The 12,443-nt window shown below is 42.8% G+C and overlaps 1 protein-coding gene across 2 annotated transcripts in view; it reads right to left on the reverse strand.

The window, feature by feature from the left end:
• Rbm20 (RNA binding motif protein 20) overlaps positions 1–12,443 on the reverse strand; it is a 181,210-nt gene that overhangs the window by 137,693 nt on the left and 31,074 nt on the right. The window lies entirely within an intron of this gene.

Genomic DNA, 12,443 nt, shown 5'->3' on the forward strand with positions numbered 1-12,443 from the left:
ATAATTATTTGAGAACAAAAAGATTAATATATTTTTAAAAACTTTAAAAGACATTCTGTAAAATATCTGACTTATTCTTCAAAGCTGTGCAGATTTCTGAAAAAATAAGGGAAGTCTGGGAATATATCGTGCTCAGACTGTGGCTGACTAGGGAAAAATGAGACTAAATCCTAACTGGACAGGACGCTGAAACACAGAAACGACATAATGGGAAAGCTGGAGAAAGCTGGACAGTGCCTAGTAAATAGCTCTGCACCAATGTCAATATCTTAGTTTTGACAAATGTAGCACGTTTATATAGGTGTTAATATTAGAGGATGCTGAGTAAAGGCATAGGAGATCTTACTTTCTTTGCAGTTTTTAAGTAAATATAAAATTATTCCAAAAGAGAAGTTTGCTTTTTAATGTAGGGTTAGAAGAGTAATGTTTGCACTAGGTACTTAACTGAAATTGTATCTGCTTTACTTTTCAGGTACAATTCATAAACATTTAAGCAATAAAAAAAGACAGGCCTGGTAGCTCACTCCTGTAATCTCAGCACTTGGGAGGCTGAGGCAGGAGGATCACAAGATGGGAGACAGCTTGAGCTATACAGTGGACCCTGTCTCAACACACCAAAAATAAATAAATAAATAAATAAATAAATAAAAACATATAAAACCAATAAATATGTAAATAAGGAAAAATAAGTAAATAAGTTGAGGCACTGACTCATAAAATGTTACAGTATGAACCCACAGTCTTTCATCCAAACTCCTTGAGGCCAGATTTGTCTTAGAATTTAGGATCTTTTTTATTTCAAGAAACAAATATGACACGTGCTCCACACAGTAGCCCAAAGGCTCCAGGGCACCGCTGTTATCATCAAACACGTAGGGGTTTCTACACCAAAGTGCTTGAAGTGCCAACCACCTGGAGTAAATGAAGACTAAGATTGCAAATGTCCTCTCTCCATGTCAGATTTTGTTGCTAAATTATTTTGCTCAAAAATTAACAAAAAGACCTTTAGTGTTCAGAGCTGTATAAATTTCAAATGTGCAGACAAGGGATTATGGACTGGGGTTGATAAGATTCCAAATGCATGAAAGTTCTGATTTTTAATCTGTTAGATTTCCAAGTTTCTAAAACTTTATCACCTCAAATTTTGTCTTTTTTTTTGTTAGTGCTCATGATGCAGAGAAAAGACAAAGGGTTTCTAGGGAGTTGATAATATTTTCTTTCTTTTTAAAAATTTTTCATTAACACAATATATTTGTGCTTATATACAGGGTAAAATTTTATAATTTGATACATGTGTACAATGTGCGATGATTAAGTCAGAGTAATTAGCATTTCCCTCTCACCAAAGACTATACATTCTATGCACTAGAAACCTTCAAACTCTCTTCCTCTAGTTATTTTGAAATGTATATATATATATATGGGGGTTTTTTTGGCAGTACTGGGGCTTGAACTCACGCTGCTAGGCAGGTGTTCTATCACTTGATCCACTCTGCCAGCCCTTTTTATGTTGGGTAGTTTTTAGTTAGGGTTTCGTGAACTATTTTCCTGGGCTGGCTTTGAACCTTAATCCTCCTGATCTCTGCCTCCTGAGTAGCTGGGATTACAGAGGTGAGCCACCAGGGCCCAAATGAAATGCATAATAACTACGACAAGCTATAGTTAGTTACCTTGCCATGTGACACGGAACATTAGCTCTCATTCCTCCGTGGTACTAACTGTATTTGCTACCCATTTTCCAACCTTGCTCTATTTCCCTGTCCCCACCCTTTCCTAGAGTCTGGTGACCTCTATTCTATTTTCCAGCTCCATATTACTAACTTCCAAAACTGAGTAAGAACATGCAGTATTTGTCTTTCTGTGAAGGTTTTATTTATAATCCGGGGGCTGGTAAGAAGGGTGAGCATTAATGAGGTTATGCATTTTTAAAGCATAATTAATTTAAATTAAATAAATTAATTTAAAGGCACAAAATGTTAACACAGGAGAAATCTTCTCTCACTTAAGATATATAACCACATCCCCCCATCATTCCACAGTGGTGAAGTGACGCGCCCAAGGTCAAATGCGATGCTGTGGAACAGTAGAGACTCCCAGCTCAACTTCTGGTCTGTTATTCATAAACATGAGATTTCTGTTTCAAACAATTGTTCTACAATATGTGTTACTAATTAACTGGGAAAACTTGTAATGCCATCACACTGGAGTTAATACCAAAACATTTTTTGCTCATTTAGATGTATTTTCCCATGAAATTACTGAACCGATGTCTGGATCAGATATCTCTGCTTAATCTGGTGTAACTATGATTCTCTGTAATAATGCGTAAAACCATCAATAACCATAAATGCGATTTAAGTGTTTTGTTACATCATCCAACTTACTCATTCTGCCATGAATATATCACGGATGATTTAAGTCACATTGATTGGGCTCATCACTAAAAAAAAAAATAATAATATATTTACCCTCTGGTTAGCGATGACATTTTAAGGATGGAAAGGGAGACGTGATTTGAGCTACTTTGATTTATGCATTTTTCACATCTTCCTGCTTTCCCTGCTGGTACCACATGACTCAGTTTTTCCTTTTGTTTAATTTATAACCTTACTTTTGGTAACTGGCAATCTTGGAACAGGTGAATGAACTGGGCCTGGACTAGAAAAGCACTGAGCTTATACTGAGAGCACCATTGGAGGATTCCTTCCACTGTAAAAATAAATGATCGAGAAAGATGCATACAAGCAGAAAATTCCAAATGCAAAACCTTAGTTCTATCAAAGTTGTAATTTCCATAGAAAAACGCATGAAAATCAGAGATTCTTAACTGGGTTTTAGAGTGAACACCTAACCTTCTGGTAAGTAATTGTGTGTGTGTGTGTGTGTGTGTGTGTGTGTGTGTCAGAGAGACCTATACTTTCCTCAGGATCTCAACCAGAGTGATTATAACCTTAAATAGAGAAGGGGTGAGAGGAAGAATCACTAGTTACCATGAATAAATATAGAAGAAAACGAGGTCTGGGAGTGAGACTCCTGGTTTCTATCAAGCTTTTAAAAATGCAGAAAAAGCCATGATGAGGACATGTGGCACTGTACCTTGGGCCCTCACAACAGGCTTTGAAGGCAGGCAGGTACACCTGGCTCCATTTTGCAGAGGAGGAAATAATACCAATGACATTAAAAACCTTGTCAAAGCTCCACAGCTATAAAGTGTGGGTGTGAACGCTGGGAATGAGGGCAGCCTTTAAACCTGTCGCCACCTGCAGAGCTTTTGTAAGGTACCGCAACTCCTCCAGGGCCTCTTAGACATCCTTCTTTCATGTCCAACCTGCGCCACTGTGCTTTTAAAGCAAAGACTCCCCGCCCCATTCTGTAAAAGCAATAGTCACTGTATGAGTTTTCATTTACATTTCACACAACATGCAAAATGTCTTGCCTTTGGAAACATGAACTAACTTGATCATCTTAAGTCCAACCCACCTCCCACTGCCCCAGGGAGACTCAAATCCAACCTGGCACTAAAAGCACTCTATAGCAGAAGGTCTCTCCCTCTGTACCTTCCAAACCTGAAGTTAGGGGTCTTTTCCACCCTCCCAGAGGTCTCTCCTTGCTTCTTCCCCTCTTATCATGGACTACTGGGAACTTCCTAACCAAAATAGCAAAGAAAATTGCACCCCATTGTGCCGTGCCTATCTAGGTGTTTAAATGCCAGAGCTATCTTTCAGCAGCCCCATGACCATTCCCAATGCAGACACAGCTGTCAACGAAAGAATAGAACACAAGAAAGTCCCAGTGAGTTTGACCTGACAGAAGCCAGCTTTGTCACTGGTCTCCAAGTCAAAAATAGATCCCCCACCACTCAGAAGGGCACAGGACAGTTTCCACCCTTATCTTAGTGGCCTCCAGCACTGACTGAAACGCGCTGAGCACTTGATGGAATGAAATGTACAATCAGCGACATGCTTCCAAAATAGCTTCTTTTTGACAGGCCCGCCAAGGACAAGATGACAATGAATCTGTAAGGCCAGGTAGGAAAGTGCCAAATGTCTACAGTGATCACAAACGCCAGAAAGGACAGCAAAGGCTCACAGGACGACTTTCCCAAAACAATAGCTAGTTCACTTGCCTCAACTTACAAATGAGCAAACCCACTCTCTGTTTACAAGAAGCTCCACGGCCTGTCAGGTGGGCTGCTCACCCTTGTAAGGCTTCCGGGAAAATATTCACTTCTCAAGATGGCAGGATCCTGGGGCTAGAGATGAAGCCCAGAAGTCGAGCACTTGTCTGGCATGCCTAGGGCCCTGGGTTCAATCCCCAGTACTTCGGAAGAAAAAAATAGTCAAGATCCACCACAGTCATATTTCACTGGTGGTCCTTTATGTATCTTGTCCACATTTTGGCAGAGAAGCGGATTGTTTTGGTGGCCCTAAGCATCAGGAGCTCCACATCTAACTCAAGCATGTGACTTTATCAGCATTTAAGCCAAACGCTGATATCAAAATAAGCACGTAATGACAATATCAGTGGTTCTCTATTACAGGCCTTTTAAAGTATCAATATCAGCCATTTCATCCAACTATACAATGGGGCAAGAAGAACAAGCTGAATGGAAACGTCAGGCCAGCACTCTGGGTGCAGTTTCTCACTGTGGTGAACCTGCATGGACTCCCACAGTGCTTTGCAGCACACACTTGGCTGAGAGCTAAAGGAAGAGAAATGATGCTGTCCTTTATAAGACTGTGAATTCTGTACCAGAACAAATCAGAAGCTCCCAAATTTCATTTTGCTTGTTTTGTGTTTTGGGTTTTGTTGTTGTTTGCTCTCACAATGTCTAGTGCAAATGAGAATTCTTGTCTTTCTAGCTTTTCCTTGGCACTATGGGCAAATTCATTCCATGAACCTTCTCTAAACCCTGAATGAATTTACTTACCTACCCCACCAAAAATTAATTCAAAACTTTTCAAAGTGAGGAACTGCCCTTAGTCACAGGATTTTTCACTTGATTTGCCTTGATTTTTCACCCTTCTGTTACCATTGACCAAAGAGCCATCATAAGAACTTTTTCTGAAATTATCTCAAAGTCAACATGTTAAGAGCCATGCTCCTTAACTGTTTTATCTAATCTTCCAAAGGTCACTTCAGGAATAATCTAATTATAAAGAGAAATTGAAATTTCTCTTCTTTTAGAAAACTGAGTCAACATACTCATTTTGTTTTTAAAAGCAGTTCAGATAGCTTTGGAAGACTGAATTTTCTACTCTTAAATTAATTTTCCCAATGGGTTAACAAGAAAACTCTCAAAGAGCAAGAGGGGAGGGAGGGCTAGTCACGTGAACTTAAACTTGGCCTAGAATTTACAAGAAAACACTACAGATGCCTCCTGCACAAAAAAGATTAATGCAAATCAAGGACCAGCTCCACTGTCCCAGTGGAATTCAGCACGCTGGTCTCCGCAGCAGGTTGACACCTTACATTTAGCCAGTGTTTTGAGCTGAAAAACAAGACAACCTTTGCATTCACAAGTTGGAACACTTTTTTTTTGTTGGGCTTTGTTTGTTTGCCTGTGAGGTGTGAGGATCGAACCCAGGGCTTGCACATGCTAGCAAGGACTCTCCCACTAAGCTGCACATCAGCCCTTGCCATTGACAAGTTAATGAAATGCAGACCTGTTAGGTCTGAGGCCATCAGATGCCCACAGCTGTAATTAGATAAAGCCAACTTCAAAACTTGTGATCAGCATAACCCAACACATAAAAGAAATATCTGAGTCATACTGACATAAGTAATTGATAAAATAAGCAAATGGAAAGGAGGACAACTCTTCCTTACAGAAGAATTCCAACTAAAAATGCAGAAGCAATGAGTGAATAGAAAACCACCGTTAGAACAGCAGAGGTGACTGATACAGGCAGGCTCCGCCGATGGATGCTAAAGTTAGCAGGTTTGAAGAGAAACAGAGTATTTGCATAATCCCACAGTATCTCTCCAGAAATATTCTTAATTGCAAAGGAAAAATAGAAACTTTTAACTTTACACTTAACACCTCCTTAAGCAAGAGATGCACTGAAACAAGCACACCCATTTTTTTTTTCCTGTGTGTGTTTTGGATTTTTTCTTTTCCTTTTTCTTTCCTTTTTTTTTTTTTTTTTTTGGTGCTGGGAATTGAACTCATATCTTCACACTTGCTAAATAAGTGCTCTACCATTTCAGCCATGTCCCCTAGTCCTTTTTCTTTTAATTTGTTTTTCAGATAGGGTCTCATGCTTTTGTCCACTCTAGCCTTGAACCCTGATCCTCCTGCCCACATAGCTGGAATTATAGGTATGAGCCACCACTCCTGTCTTGTTTTTGAGATAGGGTCTTGCTAACTTTTGGCCCCGGCTGGCCTCAATCCTCAATCCTCCTATCTCTGCCTCCCCAGTAGCCAGGATTACGCTCATGAACCACTGCACCTGACCACACCTCATTTTCCTAAGAAACGCATCAGCTCAACCAAATGTTGAGAACACAACAGGCAAATTCAAATGCAGGAAACTTTTACAACAGGGGTTAGCAAACCACAGTCTGAGGACCAAATCAACCTCTGCTCCATTACTTAAATAAAGCTATATTGGAACTCAGCCCTGCTCATTCATTTCCATCTTACCCAAGGCTGATTTTTGCTGCAGCAGTGAAGATAAGTGGTTACAACAGAGACCATATGGCCTGCAATGCTAAAATTATTTATCTGGTCCTTCAGAGAAAACGTTGGCTAATTCCTGCTTTATGAAGGCGATTTATAAAGACATGACAACCCAGTGCTGGATGGGATACTGAATTACATCCTGAATTAGAGAAAAATAGTGAAAAACTGCTGCACTCTTTTTTTTTTTTTTTTTTGTAGGACTGGGGTTTGAACTCAGAGCTTCATGCTTGCAAAACAGACTCTGCCGCCTGAGCCATACCGCCAGGCAATTTTACTCTAGTTATTTTGGAGATGGGGTCTTGCAAACAAACTATTTGTTCAGGCTGGCCTCAAACCATGATCCTCCCAATCTCAGCCTCACAAGTAGTAGGATTATAGGCAGGAGTCACCAGCACCCAGCTGGAACTCTTTTTTTTAAATGTCTGTAATTTGGCTATTAGTATTGTACCAATATCCTTTCTTATTTTTGATAAATGTATTAAGGTTATACAAGATGTTAACACTTGGAGTTAACATATAGGGAACTTTATGTAGTGTTGTGCAAGTTTTCTGTTAAGTCTAAAATTATATCAATTTTAGACTTTATATATATTTTTGGGGGTTTTTTGTGTTTTGATTGTTTTTGTAGTGCTGGGAATTGAACCCAGGGCTTCTCACATGCTAGGCAAGTGTCTACTTCTTGAGCCATACCCCCAGCCCTAAAATTATTTCCAAAAAAAAGGTTAAAAAATAATTGTGATAAGCTCCTGTGCCTGATCTGAGCCCAAAAGGAGGCAGCTGCAACTGACATCTCCAGGCTACTACCATCTTCCAAGACTTGTCTTCATGGGGCTTAAGGCAACTATAAAAATAATTCTAGTGACACCAGTGCTCTGTTTTTGTTGTTGTTGTTGTTGTATGGTATTGGGGTTTGAACTCAGAGCCTCATACTTGCTGGATAGGCCCTCTACCACCTGAGCCATTCCACCAGCCCTGACACCAGGGATCCAGGCCAGAGCCCTGAGGCAGAGCACTGGCAGAGAGCATCCACTGCTTCAACCCCCACTGCCTTTAAAAATCTGGCAGCTGGGGATGCCTCTACTTAAAACAAAAGGACTGGCCTGGACATCTGCCTCTCTCCTGTGCCGTCCCTTGGAGCTTTCACTAACCCTAAATACAGGTAGGTGAGGGGAAGATTTTCTTGGAAGTGTGGAAGGGTGAGATCAGGTGCAGACCCCATGGCAGAGGAGATGTGGACTGACAGCAGAGGGAGGCAGTGTGGACCGAGGATTCCAGGCCAGTTCTGTCACCAGCTTCTCCGGCAGCCCTGACAAGGGAGTGAAATGCCTTCAGCAGATGTGTCCCTTCTTCCTTTGCTCAAAGGCTGCCCCTGCATGGTCAGCAAGGAATGTGAGAGAAGAAGGTGTCCATGTTTCTCTCCCACCAACTGGCTGCCTACAGGCCAGAAACAGGCTGCACCAATTCAAGGTTTTCTACCACCTTCAACAAATCACATCTATAATTATGGCTGAATGCAGAGAGAGAATCAGAGACAAAAACTGTAAGGAAAAAAAAGTGCAAAGAAAAGAAGCAAAGAGAAACAGGGTTGAGGAGAGGCGAGCACCCAGGAGGAGCAGGAAGGAAAAGTGTGGGTGCTGCTGTTCCCTTGCGAGGAGCAGCTGAGCCAGCTGCCCCGGGAGAACCTGTGGCCTCCTCTAGCTTCACAGATCGGCCTCTGCCAGGTGTAGCAGAGCTGGGTCAAGGGGGAGGTCCTACCACACCATGGAAGATGGGTGAACGCCTTCCCCAAGCATCCACTCCTCTGCCCCAGGTGACAGGCGCTGTGTGACAGTAGACCCCAGCCCAGGCTGGTTAGCTGCGTGTGTCAGTCCCAGAGCTGGCCAAACAGCTTTGGCAGATCCTGGCTCACAACTGAACACGCGCCCCGGCAAGGCCCAGGCCATCTATCACACAGAGCCTGGAGAGGCCAAAACAGATGAGGCTGAAGGAGGCTCCAGGCCCTTTCAGCTGACCCAGCTCCTCCTCCCCCTGGGAGGGAAACAACCTGAGGTGAGGAAAAACCAGGCAGTGGCCGATGCCACCTGGAGGAGAGTGAGAGGGATTTTATGAATGGACATTTGGACAGGGAAACAGCACTGCAGGCCTTCCCTGGCCAGGGCCAGCCCTCCCCACGGTAAAAATTCCTTCAGCCCATCTGCTCGGAAGGAGGCAACACACCCAAGAGGCAAACCCACCACCCACTCCTGGGCTTCCGCCCCATGGAGAACATTCCAGTGGTTTTGCCAAACAAACTAATTGCTCTCCACCAAGTCAGCCTGCGTGACAACAGGTGCTGGCTCCATCGCCAAGGCTCACAGTTTCTGAATTTCACTGTTTTTAATTAGCCTAAATAATTGTTTTTAATTCACCTAAAAAGTGTTGCCCTACTATGCCCTTCTCTAGAAAATTGAGAAAAGGAAGTTAGAAGCAGCAGTGTAGGTCTTCAAATGAAACTGACCTCCAGTGACTAGGAACAACAATCACAAAATGACCTCCCCTGGGGCCATCACTGGGCCTGTCCTGGATGGGAAGCTCCTGGCCTAGCCTCAGTCTGTCAGGTCTACAGGAAGGCAGATCTGCCTTCCACCCTCAGCGACACCCAGCTGTGGACAGACAGACCTCCAGCACTCTGCTTTCACTTGCTACCCTTTGCCTGGCCTCCAGAGAGGACCAGAGGGTTCACAAAGGACTTTCACGTGATCACACTAGATTTCACAACAATGCTGTGGACCAAGCACCACAGTCGGGAAACTAAGGCATAGAGGGTTATGGATGTGTCCACTAAAAAACAGGAACAGAAGCCTCTCTGATTATTAAGAAGAAATAGGCCAGCAGACATTTATCAGCACTTCCTCTGTGCCAGGCGCTACATTAACCACTTTATACAACCTTCATCCTTGTGTCAACCCTGGGAGGGTGAGAGGCACATCTGTAAGTGGGAAATGAAGGCTCCATTTTTTTTTAAGGAGCCTGGGGATCAAATCTAAGGCCTTGCACGTGCACTGTACCACCGAGCTGTGCTCCCAATCCAGAGGCTCCATCTTACTTATTCAAAAATTGAATCCTTTCCAAGTCCACATGGCTACTTAACAGAGTACTCTGATTCGAACCCACAACCTGTGTGCTAAGCATCCTTGTCTCTAAATGTGGCTTGCCGCAGACTATGAACTCTGCTCCAGGCCAGGAGGAATGCAAGCAAGTCATCCCAGGAGTCCATGGTGTTGCTGAACCTGAACCTGGAACTTCCAGACCTCCGGCCCAGTGCACCAGCTACCGTGTAAATGTCATGTCATGTCACGACCAAGCATGAAATGATTCTATTGTGAGCATTCTCCTACTGCCCATTGCCTGGAGAGTAAAATTTGAACCTAGGGAAACCACTGAACCATTGAGCTCAACCCCTCTACATTCCCAAGTCTCAGCAAAGCCAAGCCCATGGGCCAGGGAGCTGGTGGCAGGGTGAAGAGGAGAAGTCACACACCTTCCAAAAATGAATAAGGGAGAAGCCACACTCTTTCCAAGGATAGCCCTGACTCCAGAGGTCCCTCTTTAGTGACAATGCAGTCGGTTCGCTGCTGCGCTAACCAAAGTGAACCAAGCTGCGAGAAAACTGGCTCAACATGGCTTGAAACAGAACTCCACTCCGTGAAGCTAATGACACACACCCTATAGGCATTCTATGGCAAATTAATGGATTTAAGTGCCTTGACACCAACCACTTTTTTTATATGACTTTTTGTTTGTTCGTTTGTTTGAGACAGGGTCTCATTATGCAGCCCAAACTGGCCTTGAACTCATGATCCACCTGCCTCAGCCTCCTGAGTGCCAGGATTATAGATATGCACCACCACATCCAGCAAATGTCTTGTCATTGTTTATTTCTTGCAGGGCTGGGAATCAAACCCTGAACTTTGTGCATGCTAGGCAAGCTCCCTAACACTGACCCACATCCCCAGCCCTTTGTGTGATCATTTTTAATTTTTGCTCTTTGATTAGAAATTTTGCAGTGGTCCTGAGACTTTAATAAAATTTTCACATTCTCAGACAAACTACATGCTTGTTAACTTTTATTTTTATTTATACATCTTGCATCCCCAAATTTCAAAACCAGTATCGAATTAGCAGCAAATATATATATAATATATAGTAATATATGTCTTATATATTGTAATATATTATATATAGTAATATATACGTTATAGATACATACACACATATATATATGGTTCAAATGAGGCAAGTTTAATTATGTCAAGGATTCAGGAATGAGAAAGAACAAACGAGTATGTCACAAATGGGAAGACTGAAAACCAGAAAAGAACAGGAAACTGTTCTTCCCTATGGACACTTTGGCTATGGAACTTGAAATTCTGAGCTGAAATAATGTAAAGGAAGCCCTACAGCCACAGAATGTCACAGAGAGAAAAGGCGCCAGGCAAACAGCTCGAGACATGCAAGGACTCGGGTGTAAGAAGCCCTGTTGATGTCCTTGCTCCCTGAATTCTGAGATGACATTTCTGACTGGCATTTATTTCATCTTAGAGCCTGGTTTTTCTTCCAAAGACTGGTTTTCATCTTTGATGGGTTTTGTTGAATGTCTCTGTCTTGGTTCCAATCATTGCGCGCACTGTTCAATAACAACAGACATTAAGTATGCCACTCTCAAATGTCTCCTCCTCTCTCCGTGAGATGCAGGGCGCTTTCCTATGGCCGGCTCCCTCAGGAAGCAGGAACTGGCAGAAAGCAGACACTGATAATTTCAGCCGATCCTCATTTCAGCCCCTGGAATGCACAACTGGCACCAGATCCAGCGCCAGATTCTGTACAGTGCCAATGTCCTGGATTTACCTCCAAGATTTAAAAGACAAAGAGAAAAGCATCACTCCTGGGATGCTCAAAGGAACCCAGAACCGAGCATCTGTGTTGACTAATTATTACTGCAGGTTTTTAATCAAATAAATTCTACCTGAATCTGTGTTACACTCACTCCTTCTCATCCTCAGGGACCTCTAGAGCCCCACAGTAAATGAGATGTGTAAGCCTAAGCAGCCATCACTTCCTGCCTGCTAAGGTTCTCATTTAATACCCCCAACGACTTTGAGGTAAGTATTATCATATCCCTCTCTCATAAATGAGGAAATAGAGGCACAGGACCTTGGAAGCAAGGTCACAGCTAGTCAGAGTGAAATGTGAGCCCCAGGCTGTCTGACTTAAAAAGGTTAGGCTCCCAGAGAACCCAAGAGGAGACCGTGTCACTCTCACCAGGAGCTCTCAATGGTGACCAAGAGAAAATATTATCTCTGTGAAGAACACAGAATCTGGAAACAACTTGCCTGCTTCGGTCCATCTGGGCACACTGGAACCCCGGCTCTGCCATGTATCAGAGGGAAGCTACTCAACTTCTTTGTGTGCCAGTTTCTCTATGTAAAGTGGATGTAACAATTACCTGTTTCATAAAATTGTTTGAGGATTAAATAATGCGTGGAAATCATTTAGAACCATGCTGCAAGCACAGTAAATGTTAGCTGCCAATAACAGTGCTGTTTGATGGTGGGGTGGTGGTGGTAGAGATGGTGATTTCAAAGATAAGCCTCTGCTCTTAACTTTGGGACCCATCCCATCATCCTATTTAACTTTCTTCCCATAACAATTCTACAACAAATCCTAATCTCCAGAATAAAAATTAGGGAGATAAGGGATTCTTCTCCCTTATTCCTAC

The sequence above is a fragment of the Castor canadensis genome, chromosome 7, assembly GCF_047511655.1.
Source record: "Castor canadensis chromosome 7, mCasCan1.hap1v2, whole genome shotgun sequence".
Taxonomy (NCBI): domain Eukaryota; kingdom Metazoa; phylum Chordata; class Mammalia; order Rodentia; family Castoridae; genus Castor; species Castor canadensis.